At 35.6% G+C, this 13,027-nt stretch overlaps 1 protein-coding gene across 4 annotated transcripts in view; it reads right to left on the bottom strand.

The window, feature by feature from the left end:
- The window catches only part of LOC120630317 (potassium voltage-gated channel protein Shab), a 65,446-nt gene extending 53,808 nt beyond the window's left edge, over positions 1 to 11,638 (bottom strand). For 3 of the 4 annotated variants that reach the window (XM_039899506.1, XM_039899508.1, XM_039899509.1), the window contains exon 1: positions 11,303 to 11,638. The gene's annotated coding sequence lies outside the window, so the exon portion shown is untranslated. The remainder of the gene's footprint in view (positions 1 to 11,302) is intronic. The other variant, XM_039899507.1, reaches the window with a different exon arrangement.
- Between the last annotated feature and the right edge of the window lie 1,389 nt (positions 11,639 to 13,027).

Genomic DNA, 13,027 nt, shown 5'->3' with positions numbered 1-13,027 from the left:
CACTAGACTACACAAAATAAGCAATTCATTTAAAGGAAATTGTATACAATTTTACAATAAATTACCGGTTGATATCTTGGGGATGTCACTAAAGAAGTTCAAAGTTTGTATTAAGCGAAAGCTTATAGAAAAGTCCTATTATAGTATAAAGGATTACGTAAACGATAAAAAAGCTTGGGTGTAAACAATTGCTCTAACCAGGTTGCTTCTTAAATATTTTCTAATGACAATGTGAGATGGTGATAACAAAAAGAACACCCGGCTAAGTTTGTTGTGGGCTTCTTCTTAGACCAGGGCGCGATTGGAACCCTCGTAGCTTTAGTTTTAAGTTTACGATTGTAGTTATCGCCATCACTACTCACTGCTATGTACACATTTTGTATATAATAACGCATCAAAAGTGCCATCTATGTGCCTATTTGAATAAAGAAATATTTGACTTTGACTTTGACTTTACCGTAGTGTCAATTTTGTCGTACAATTTCAATATAAGCTAAACTAAATTGAATCGACTAAAGATAATGTTATCCTTTTTTCATATGGTACTTAGAGTGAAAAATAGCACAACTTTCATATCTTGTGAATTAAGATAGGTTTAAAGACATGTTGAAACAAAATTGACATACAGATGATCGCAAAGGTCTCTGCAGTTCAATAATTATTTTCACTGACAATTTCGTGTATTAGAGTAGGTATTACAGTAAACGAAGGTGTAGTTATAAGAGTTTATATTAAAAGTATTTTGACCTTATACAATTCACAAAGCGAAAGTACGAAAAATATTACGCACCGGGGACCACATACAAGAATTACCTGTACCTTACCCAATAAATAATTTATTTCAAGTGGGAAGAGCTCGTAACGTTTAGCGTTCTATGCAGGTTACAGGATAACCTGCCTCTGGGCGTATAGAGGGAACTTTTATTTCTATCTTATGTATACGGGTTGACCTGACCTTGCTCCACGACGTTGTTTTTAGCTCCTAGCAATATTTTATTCATTACTGAAGCTTTCCCCAGCGTCTGTTGCGACTTTCCAATTTATAAAAGAAAATATCTTTCCAATTTGTTAAAAAAAACCCATGCTGCCTTTTAATGTTAAAATACATGAATAATATTAGTTTTACTTGTCTGTCAATCAATGAAGTCTTTTTATTTACCTAAATATTTCCGAAATAGTAGCTCCTTACCACCAAACCGTCCTTGGAAATCAAGATGAGTTCGTCAAATTATTTTATTACTCCTTGGGTTGTTGTTGGCCACACACTACGCGTTCCGTCAACTCTTTTACTTAGATTACTAGTCTAAACAAGCAGCTTTACGGAGTTGTGTGCGTTTTTAATGTAAGCATTTAAAATATCACTTGCTTCAACGGTAACGGATCACATTAAGAAAACCGACATGCCGAGAGTCCTCCATATCATTCTCAAAGGCGACTATTATTATTTATTTATCTACTCAAACTCATATTTCAGTATTTATGGTATGTTAAAATATGTATTAGTATTTATTCTTTATATTTATCAATAGTATTATTGTATTTGTGTAGTCTGGTTTATGTATTAGTATGTAGATATTTGTATGTATGTACTAAATAGTGTACCCCACCTATTCGTTTTTCTTTTTAGTTTTCCTAATGCTAAGGTTGCCTGGCAGAGATCGCTCCTTAGCGATAAGGCCGCCTTTTGTATCCTGCTTCATTCTTCATGTGTTTGTTCTTGTGGTGTACAAATTAAGAGTATAAATAAAAAATAAAAATAAAGGTGTCTGAAGCCTACCAATCCTTATTAGGCCAGCGTGGAGGACTACAGCCTATACCTTTCTCATTCTAAGGAGACCCGTGCCCTGTAGTGGGCCGGTAATGAGTCTATAATAAAAATAATAAAACATACCGAAAAAACAGAAATGAAATTTTATTTTTAAAGCTTTTTTATATGGTTCTCAAATGAATTTTAAGATTATGTAAGAATGTAATTTTTGAAAGAGGCTCTGAACTTTCGGAAACATTTAAGTAAAACGACAAAGTTTTTGTTAATATATGCATATTCTTATATACCTTTACCTTAGTACAAACTAAAACCATTTAAATCTAGTATAGTAATGCATTATTATGTAGTCCCCACATAATACCTAACCTAACCTAACCACCATACCGATTTTATTACGAAACCATTCAGTATTTGGCATACTATGTACTTTAATAGGCACAGAATGGCGTAATCAATTTCACGTTTGACGATATCTGGCAAAACCGACCCTTCGTATATAGGTCAGGGCTAGTGTATCGGGATTATATACTTGCAGTCAAAATTGCCAATATAACGTCCTTGGAATGTTATATGGATAAAATTTTACCGCTATTTTATAGTTATGTAAGTTTTGACTTTTCCGTACCAGGAATTTGGTCTTGTCCATCCCCGTTGCTCGAATATTATATGGATAAAATTTACCGCTATTTTATAGTTATATAAGTTTTGACTTTTCAATACCAGGAATTTGGTCTTGTCCATCCCCGTTGCTCGAAGAGCTTTTAAAGCCCGCGTCGCGGTCGCGTCGGTCCCGGTTATAATCACATACATGTGCCCACATTCAAGCAGCACGGTGGGTTAATACTCCTCTTTCCCATAATACAGGAGGCCTGCGCCCAGCAATGAAACGTTAATACGCTGAGGATAGTTGTTCCTATAGATAAAACTAGCTGACCCGTGCAACTTCGTTGCACCAAATCGGTGCAACGAAGTATTACCGTTAAGTTTTACCGAAAAACACAAATAAAATGACATTTTCTAAAAATTAATCGATCGATCGATTTATCGCCCCCGAAGCCCCCGTATACTAAATTTCATGAAAATCGTTGCAGAAGATTCCGAGATTCCAATGATATATATACAAGAATTGCTCGTTCAAAGATATAAGATAGATAAAATAGTAGAATAAAATTTCATGCTAGCAAAGACTACATGCTGCTACAGTCTAATTGGGCTGCATCTATCAAGAAAAACCAGTACATTAAAATTAATTAAAAATAGATCTTTACAAATATATGTTTTATTGTATAACATCAATTATATTACAGTATTTCTGAATCTTCAAATGTGATGTAAATGCACTATGCAAATATACTTCGTAATCGATTAGTTCTCTTTTACTGAGATTGTTTTGTTATCTCATTAATAGCTTGATAACTATTGTGATAACTTCAGGTGCCGATTCTACCATATCGGTGCTTGCTAACGTGACTTTTAATGTGAACCGTATCACAAATGCGTCATTTGCTAGATTAGTAGACAGTTTGTAGGTACTTAATGCTCAACAAGTCCACTTCTAAAATAACTGTATACCTATACACAACTGCTAATATTATGTAGATTATGTAACTTGGATCAAGTTATATTAAATAATAAAATGCTTGTAAAACGTGATGTTGGAAAAGAGCAACTACTGAGTTCCTTGCCGGGTTCTATATAGAATCTGCCTTACGAATCGGCGCTGAGGATAGTCACTATAAACAGACAGGTTTGAAGTTTCAAACGTGCTTTTAAAGTTAGCCTACTTGAAATTATATGAATTTCGAATTTGAATTTATTTTGTTATCTACTTACTAGGCTACTGGGCTATATGGGCTATCTAAAGCTAAGAAATTTTCTGTCGAACTTATAGTTCTTACATAAAAAGTTAACGGTTCAGATTTATAATAATAACGAAATATATCACGCGTTTAGTGCACGGGGTTGCAGAACTAGAGCTTAGTTAATTTAGCTTAGTTTCCATTACTAATGCAGTTTTTCATAGTTTTCAGTCGCAGACACAGTTTACCTTAATATATAATGTGTAAATGAGAACCGAAGCTTTAGAGGGAACTACTGCCATAGTTTTACTGATAATAAATAAATCAGATACAGCCCTAGTAGCATCACATGCAAAATAAAAATCATATGTCTGTTGTCACTTTCTTAGGCACGCGTCGCGTAGCGTAGGTAGGTACTATGCGCGTGTTAAGTTATGTGCGTTTTACGTAATGAAAATATCACTTGCTTCAACGGCGAAGGAAGACATCTTGAGGAAACCTGCATGCCTGGGAGTTGCATGAGTGGAAGAAGGTCCACCAAACCGCACCTGGCCAGCGTAGTGGTTTACGGTCGACTGTGCAAGGAGACCCGTGCCCTCTAGTTGATATGATAATGATGAATTGAGAGATGGGCGTTCGGGAAGCACCAAATGGGTATTAGTCCATTGCGCTAGGTAAACAATGTTGACTCAAGTCAGGTTTGAAGATATAATATTCAATTTTTAATACCTAATACCTAAGATTTCGGAACTCTTGCAAGTCAATCAGTTGCAAAGTAGATTGCAAAACTGTTTACTTAATGATACATTGTTCTACATTCGTACCTAAATATTTATAACAAACGCAACCAAATGTTTTGATATTCAACGTTTAATGAAAATGGCCGCTAATAACGCTGACAGTAGGTTATTGCCACGCAAAGCTTAATAACTTGTAAAATAATATTAACTTTATCATGGATTAGCTATCTATAATTTTATATAAAAAATGGTCCTCTTTTGGTTTATGTTTACCAAGCAAAGGGCATATTAAATTAAAACAAGAAGCAAATAAAACATCGAATCTATTTGGTACAGACACTATGAACGTGAGAAAGAATTATTAAAGGAAACATAAATATGGCATGGTAAAAAAAACCTGGCGCACTCTCATAACAGAGGATTGGCTTCACCTGGAGAGAAGTTAAGCATAGACAGGTCGTAATGGAGAAACGTTATGACTGCTGTTTTTCTCCAAAGGGTCCCCCGCTTTGGGACAAACGAACGAAGGACGTTAGACACAAAAAGAAAAACAAAACTTTCAAAATTTTTTAGAGAAACTAGAAATCAAAAATCTTCAGAAAGCGAAGCTCGATTTTACACCACCGTACAATGGTGTAAAAAATCGAACATAGCTACTTGATAATTAATAAAACATTGGCATAAGGGATATTTTATTTCCGATCAAAAATATCTATGTGGAACCAATTCTTGTATATTACGTCCCTGTTTTGTAAGTATGCACCCACCCAATCTGGTTTAAGCCTTTAGAAAAAAAAGTGGCATTCCTGCTTGAAAATATTTTGATTTTACGCGAGTAAAAGCTCAAACAACGCTCAAGTAACTCAAGACGAAAATAATAGAATTCACAAAGCACTTAATTATAGCTGTAAATGCTTTCATCAAACTGGCGTTAGTGTAGATGCGGGCGCAGAATGGACCAATCTCGTTAGCATTCCTCATGGAGACGGCTTGCCAACTCGCGCTGTTTACATCGCGTATTATCAAGGTTGGATTTTTAATCACTCACTGAGAGGCATCACGGTGCTGTTTATTTTTAAATTAAGGGTACAAAACAACAAAGTCCCTTTTCGGCTGTTCGCACACAATATAAAGACCGACAAGCTTTTAAATTTTATTAGGAACAACTAACATGCTGTTGCCCGCGGTTTTTGTCCGCGTTTATTATGGTTTTTACAAATCCCGTGGAATCCGTTAATTTTCGATTTCTTTGTAAGTGATAGGAGCTAAGACTGCTGGATACCAAATTATCTTCCAAAGTTCCAAAAACGGACACTCACCACCCACATCCGTTAACTGCCAAAACGTGAGTAGGTCCTCGGGACGGGCATCAGACCGCCCGACCGAACTTTACGTGCGTTAGTCATGTTAATAAATTATAACTCATTTACTTCACAGTAAGGAAGAGATCACTTCTGAGTAGGATCTGTATATTAGTTCTTTCGTTCTCGTAAACGGGTTTTAACGAGCAGCATGTTGAAATTCACTTATAGCCGCGTTCGGGAAAAATAGTTTTCGGCCCTGAGTTTGATTACCCGGATGATGGATACACATAGTTATTTGTTTAAACTCCATTTTTATTAAATAAATTTGTTATTTATAATATAATAAAAATCACATAGGCAAGTTTTCAGCGTAGCACGTAGCGTGATTATTTAAAACAATGTAATTGATCGACCAGTTTAATAAACGAAAACGTTAACCTAAATGATACCAATACCAAGTTTCCAAGCCCTGGGCCTACTTATTTACCTACCTAAGTAGTCGATTAATAGTAAAAACCACGCAACTTACCGTAAAACTTGTTGTCATCCGTCGAACCTGAAATCTTTATTTTCCCTCGACAAACATAATCATCAGTTAAGTTAAATTACTATTGTAAGTTTTCCTAGTCGTTGTGTTTAGATTTAAAGACATACCTATACACCAGTTTATGGTTGTTCTGATGTTTCTTGACTATTATTTGAGCGATAAATTCTCGTGAATTGACTTTATGAGCTACCGCAGCTTTATATTGTTTTTCAATAACACATCGTTTATTTTTGTGTCGGAATTTGATCCACTCGTCGTTAGATCTTCGGTATTGAAATGGTTTATCTAATTGGCGGAAAAGGATGTTTTAGTTCTTTAGTTTTAGCCTAGATTACATACAGTCAGTCAAACGCCCGCGTCCGACTTTAGGTGGGACAGTAGGTTCGATAATTTTGTGGACTAGCTTTAGACCGATATTTTATTTATTTTTATTATTGGATATATTGGATAGAGTCACTAGAAACATACATACTTGACGTTTCAAAAGTGCTTATAAAGTAGGCCTACTTGAAATAAATGAATTTGAATTTGATAAAAAAAAAATTGAATATATTTTAAGTATGCATTGCAATACTGCAATCAGTATGTTTTCTATTTTGCCAACATAAAATCGGTTTTTCGGATTGTATGATTCGAGCGAAGACCCTTTGGAAGATTTTTTAGGTAGGTATAATATAATTGAACAGACGCTGCTGTTAGAAACGATTAGGTTATTAGTGTTTTAATTTTATGATTAGTAAATATGTATGCTTTAATGTTTAGGTACTACCAAAAATATCGTGATCAAATTTTATGTCACTCTATTTTCGAAGATAGATTAGTTATCTATTCTACGTGTCTACTGTACCGGATACTATGCACTTTTATAATCGACGTTTCAATAACTCTACCACATGCAATTTTAATGGATTTTCTAATAAGAATTCTAAGAAAAAGAATGGTGCCAAGGGCGAAAGGATGAACGTTAAACTTTTTTTTAGATAAATAGGCAGACATCTGAGTCCTGAGAGAGCCTTTCTTATCAGATTTCCTTTTTCTATTATGAGGTTTGAAACTCGAAAAAAATAGATCAATATAATCAAATAAAGACTAAATTCATATGTTTTAATATTAACAGATTTAGGTTAGGACCAGTTACGTTAGACCTGTTGCCTACGGTCGCCCTAATTCTGTAGTAGGTACAAGTCAAGTATTCTCTTTGTTTGCGCCGATCAATATACGCCATACGAATTTGTCCTAGCTTTTAAAAATCTGTAATAAGTAGTTTATATGTCTGATAAAGCTTATAATTTTAGGTCTAACTAATTTATTCCAACTAGCGTTTTTTAAATGTCAGCTTTCAGTACAATATACTTTTGATTTATATTCCTTTGGCTAAGCCATTTCGTTATGTTAAATTGCTGATCTGAAAGTTATTCAATTAAAATAAATGTTACGACGACACAATTTGTGACCAATTCCTCCATTTCATGTAAGAGGTAAGTGGAGTCCCTATAATTAGAATTATTTTGAATTTGAACGCCTTACGAATTACACGCGGTTGCAATAGTAGGTAAAGGGTAAAACTTTAATAGCTTCTAAATATTTGGCTATGTCGTATAGACACAGAAATAGGCGGACGGACAGACGGGCGAAACACTTATTCGCACCGCGCTTTTTCAATAGTCATCGAAAAATTATTGTTATATTTTCATTGCAAGATGTTGCAATGAAAATCCGTAACCGCTTTATGCACTGAAATAAAATAAAAAATACGGAATGCAAAATTATCGGCCCGATTATCAAACCTCCCAAAAGTCAGACCAGGGAGGGGCCCCTTTTAGTCCTATATGGGTTACTAAAATTGTAGAACTTGTAGACGCAACGGCTACGGCCTCTACAAGGCTCTACGACCTTTGAGGCTCGGGTCACGACTGACGTACGTAAGTTGGAACAGCTCCAGGCCTACTTTCGAATAAGCTTACTCCTTAAAGTATTTAAAAGCCGTATCACGGGTCTAACTTGCAATTCTGCTGTTTTGTTGTGCTTATTTCGACATAATTATTAGCATTGAAATAAAACCAAAAAAAAACAAAAAAAAAAATTGTAGTGGAGACAAATTTAGCCAGAGAAAACAGCTCGACAAGACTATATAATAATCAAAAAGCTTATTAAGAAAGCTCTATTGTGCACTTAGTACCACGTATCTTTGTTCTAAGGACTTATAGCTGGCACATAATTGTAATAAGGAGTTAGATTTTAACAATGAATTAGGTTTCAACTCACCAATCATTTATTTCAATAAATCATTGGAGACTGCTCCAATGATTTATTGAAACAAATGCATTTAATCTTTTTTGTAAATCGCTTCCTTTATTCGATTCGATTGGATCTTTTCTTTTTAATGGTAAATGAGATAAATTACATCTTTATCACAATAAAAAATCATCAAAAATACAAAACTATATAATAGAATAAAAATACATAAAGTAACGAGTATAAAATTAATATATATCATGATGTGGTGTGATGCTACAAAAATGTCTAGTAAATTTATAAGATTTTTGTCAATACATAATTATATAGAAGTAACGTGTCTCCCTAGGTACCTAGCCCATGAGGTCAGACAAATAGTTTGTTATTTATGAGTATTGATTTAACTACGATTCTGTTGTACGGATAGAAGCGTAACAAGCCAGTTATTAGAACTACCTAATTGAAGTTCGTGCTATTCACAAATGTTTCAATATTGATCGACAGTCTTGCGAGTTGCGTTTGCTAGCACTCATATCACTATTAGCATTGATAAGAAACTTGTATATTATTATTTTTTTTAGCTTCTATATCGGCTGATAGAATTTTGTTTCATTTAAAACTACTACTAAAAAAACTTAAAATACAAACTGAAATGTGCAATCCGTACACAGTTGTTTTACCTCTTAGACATTAGCCGTTAGTCTGGTCTGATCCGGTGGGAGGCTTTGGCCGTGGCTAGTTACCACCCTACCGACAAAGACGTGCCGCTAAGCGATTTAGTGTTCCGAATTAGGGGTATGGCTACCATGCTCCCTAACAGGTTAGCCCGCTACCATCTTTGACTGAATTAACGCTTACTACCAGGTGAGATTGCAGACAAGGGCCGACATGAAGACGAATAAAAAAAAGAGTCGTTACGCCAACCTTACATCCAGTGGATGGCTTCAGCTTAATTTCATATTTGCATTTGTTCTGAATTCCAGCGAATCTGCCTTTTGTCAATATCGCTAAACCTTATGCTGTTAAATTTTTGAAGTTCGAAAGCATATAGTCAAATTTGAAACAAAACCGGTTGCTAAACTTGACACGGACGAAGCAGAGAACAGAAGCTAGTGTACAAACTTAATTAGAGCTGTGAATGATTCGTCAAGTTTCCCTAACAAAGGAGTAGCGAGCAATTGAACAAAGTTCATAGGTGCGTAACTAATGATCAAATAAAGGGGGAAACGAAGCTATTGGTTGGTACACGGTTATAATATTGACTTTTAAAACTAGGTACTTTGACAACTCTTATTTCTTTAAACTATATTATTAATGTTATGATGATACAGGTATAAACATGTCGCCTTCTTTTAGAGTTGTACACTTTTCAGGTTCAGGCCCGGTATTCTCTTCATATCAAGTAGAACTTTCCGACCGCTGTTGCATCCTCACTTGCTTCATAGTTCATAAGAATACTTAATTATTTTATGTGAGCTTCAAGGCGTAAAATATGGTAATTTGACGAAAATCCGGTTACATTTGCGGCTCAAAAGTAAAGAAGTTAACCACGCACACTTAGATTTAACGAAGCAGCGCATAAACTACTATAGGTAAGTTGGTAACTAGTAAGCTAAATACTTAACTCAATAACTTAAATTAAGTTCCTAATTACCCTACTACAATTTTATAAATGAACCATAGATTTTTCTGTTTTTCTTTGTTTAGAAATATAGTAAAAGATGGTACGAATTTAAGATAGAAACACATACAACAAAAAAAAATACAGACATAAAATGAGGAATTGAAGTTGTACAATTGGCGGCCTTATCTTCATCTTTCTACTTACCTCATTAACATGAGGAACCCAAGATAGATACATGTCAAACGTAACAACAAGATTTTTAAAAGTATCACTGTAAAGCACAAGAGTTCCATCAAAGACTGTACTAGGTAAATTAAACCAATCAATGCGTGAGATTAGCTATGATTACCTATTAGTATTGCCTGAATTTTTGAAAGGTTCACTTTAGGACCATATGCCATGCACGACTGAGTCTAGATCTCTATTTAATACAAAGATGCTTTTAGGCAAATCCACCAACTTTGATTGAGAGATCTGCAGAACATCAGCATACAGGTGCTGCGTTGAGAGAAGATAATTGGAGATTTATAGAGCTAATGAAAATTCAAAAAAGGAGAGAAGAAACACCTTGTGGTACCTGCCTCAGTCATGTACCACCTCCTCTCAATTTACCACTTTTAATAATATATACCATTAGTAGTTCACTTGGAAGCTCCTCAAAACTACTATTAACAAAATGGTTTAGTTTTATGCAGAAAATGTATTTGATATCTAAAAGCTTTACTGCAAAAACAATAAAGGATCTATATGGCTAGTAAGCTTATATATTCAATTTTGGCAGGATGCAAAAACAACCTAAATATGATAAATGTGTAGATTCCCAAATATTACAGACTTCCATAGCAAGGAGCATATGGATACAGGAATCACAAGACCTTACTTACGAGTTCCAGTTACCACTAATATTTAAAAAAATTGTAATGAAAACTAAAAGAAGTATCAGTAAGAAAGAATGTTCTCTTTGTTACAGAATGAATTATTTTCGTAGCCTTTGCTTCATACTTTTTGCTGAAAATATCTGAAAGTAGTTTGTTATACCAGCCAAATTCGTTACCCGTACCTATTGCCAACGTTGAGTTTTCGAGTGTCTTAGTTGCGAAAATGGGTCACTAACTGTCATGCACTTACACGAATCGATGCAAATTCATGCACGGCGCTCAGTTACAGTGCACCCTCTATATGGCATTCTACACCGAAATTTGAATCTTGAAACCTTCCCAGAAAGGTTTTTTGTAAAAACAGCAATGGACCAACCCTTATAAACCTTTATCTCGGTAACACTTACGAAATTGAATGAAGCAGAATGATGTTTACCTCCTCGAGTGACCTTGAGGAGGAGGGTTGTCTGAGGAGCTTAATAGGCCCTCTATCGGATCCAATTTCACGTAATTGTAGCTTTGTGTAGGATCACCAGGACACCTTAATCAGTCTAGTGATATTGTAACGTGTTGCACTACACGGTCACTGCAAACAAGTAGCACAACGAGAGACCCGGACAAATATCGAGCGAACACCGGGCGGATGGGTATAAGTGTCCGAGAAAGCACGCGATCGTCTTTTAGCGAAGGGTACACGAGGATGCGCTAGGGAGCGGAGCAACGCACGGTTGCGATCGGGCGGACTCTCGCCGACTGTGCGCTACCGCTATTTTGCGCTCACCGTTTTCCGCCCGCCCCGCACGCAGCCACCCAGAGCTTTTTCTGCGCAACGCAACCACAACAATTAATGTACTTTCCTTCTCAACGAATTTATTACAGTTAATAATTAACTAAAACCGTTACTTAGTTATGCAATAATATTTCACCACTCATTTAAGTTTAAAAAAAATTATCGTATCCAGTGTAAAATAACACAATAGACATTTTTTAGCTAATAGTTCAAAAATGCCACTGTTTTTGATTAAGATTGTCTAAATATTTTTACATTAAGATTAGTTGAATAATTTTTTTTTAAACATATATACTTGCGAACCCGCCATCCCCACCATAAACGCATAGTTTCTAAGGGGATGGATAATTATGTTGGAAAAATATTTGTTACTTTTATTTTGAACAATAAATTAAAAAAAAAAAAATAGATTACCTTTCTATATACATTTTTAAATATTAAGAATTGAGTATTATAGTTTTACTTATTTAAATACAATAACTTATTATGATGCCCAATATTAGATTCAATTATCTTAACCTTCAAGTTTTACAACTTGAACATTAGTCTTTTGTAGGAAATTTCACATTATTATATGTATGTATAGTTTTGTGCCACTTGTATACTGCACGACTACGACTGACTTTGATGGCATCTGATCTCCCTTTAAAGAAGTCTATCAACGCAGCACTTTGCGGACCGGGGACGCCATTACACCACTTGGGGACCCAATAGTCCATCGGTCCTCCACGCTATGAGATCGGCTACTGCCACTCTAAACTCGCAAGTCTTCTGCGGCTCTCCTTATTTCTAATTTGATTACGATTATATTCCGATCTAAGCTCTTCCCATCGCCCTACTACTAGGTAGTAACTCAAAGCTTTCTTTTAAAGTAATGTGGTTTAACATTATCGACCAAATTTTAGGCCCATAAGTCATTAATGTAAGGAAATACATTACTAAGAGCTCCAGGATCTCCTAAGAACGCATCTGTGCCTCCCTTACACGGCGCCCCTTTTATCTCGTCCAGGGGAAAGTTGTACCCCAATCGCTCATTTGTCTCTATGTGAGGCAGCCTGAGCTACATAAATTAGGTCAAACATTATCCGGGACCTAATGCGAGAACAGAATCTCCATTCTGGTCATCCGTTGTCCCGAGGTCCCTTTTACTAGTAATATTAAATGGGCGGGTCGCCAGTCGGGGCGGATGTTATAACCGCCGGGCACCGTGGCGTTCTCGTCTTCGGGTAGGAACCGCTCTGTCTCGATCCCGCTCGGCAGCGTCCTTTCTGATCGTTATAACAATTTTACAGAAAGACACTACTAGCGTCGAACACTAATCGTTCGCCAGCATTGCAGCTAT

The sequence above is a fragment of the Pararge aegeria genome, chromosome 16 (genome assembly GCF_905163445.1).
Source record: "Pararge aegeria chromosome 16, ilParAegt1.1, whole genome shotgun sequence".
Lineage (NCBI taxonomy): Eukaryota > Metazoa > Arthropoda > Insecta > Lepidoptera > Nymphalidae > Pararge > Pararge aegeria.
This window is presented reverse-complemented; position numbering and strand designations above follow the sequence as displayed.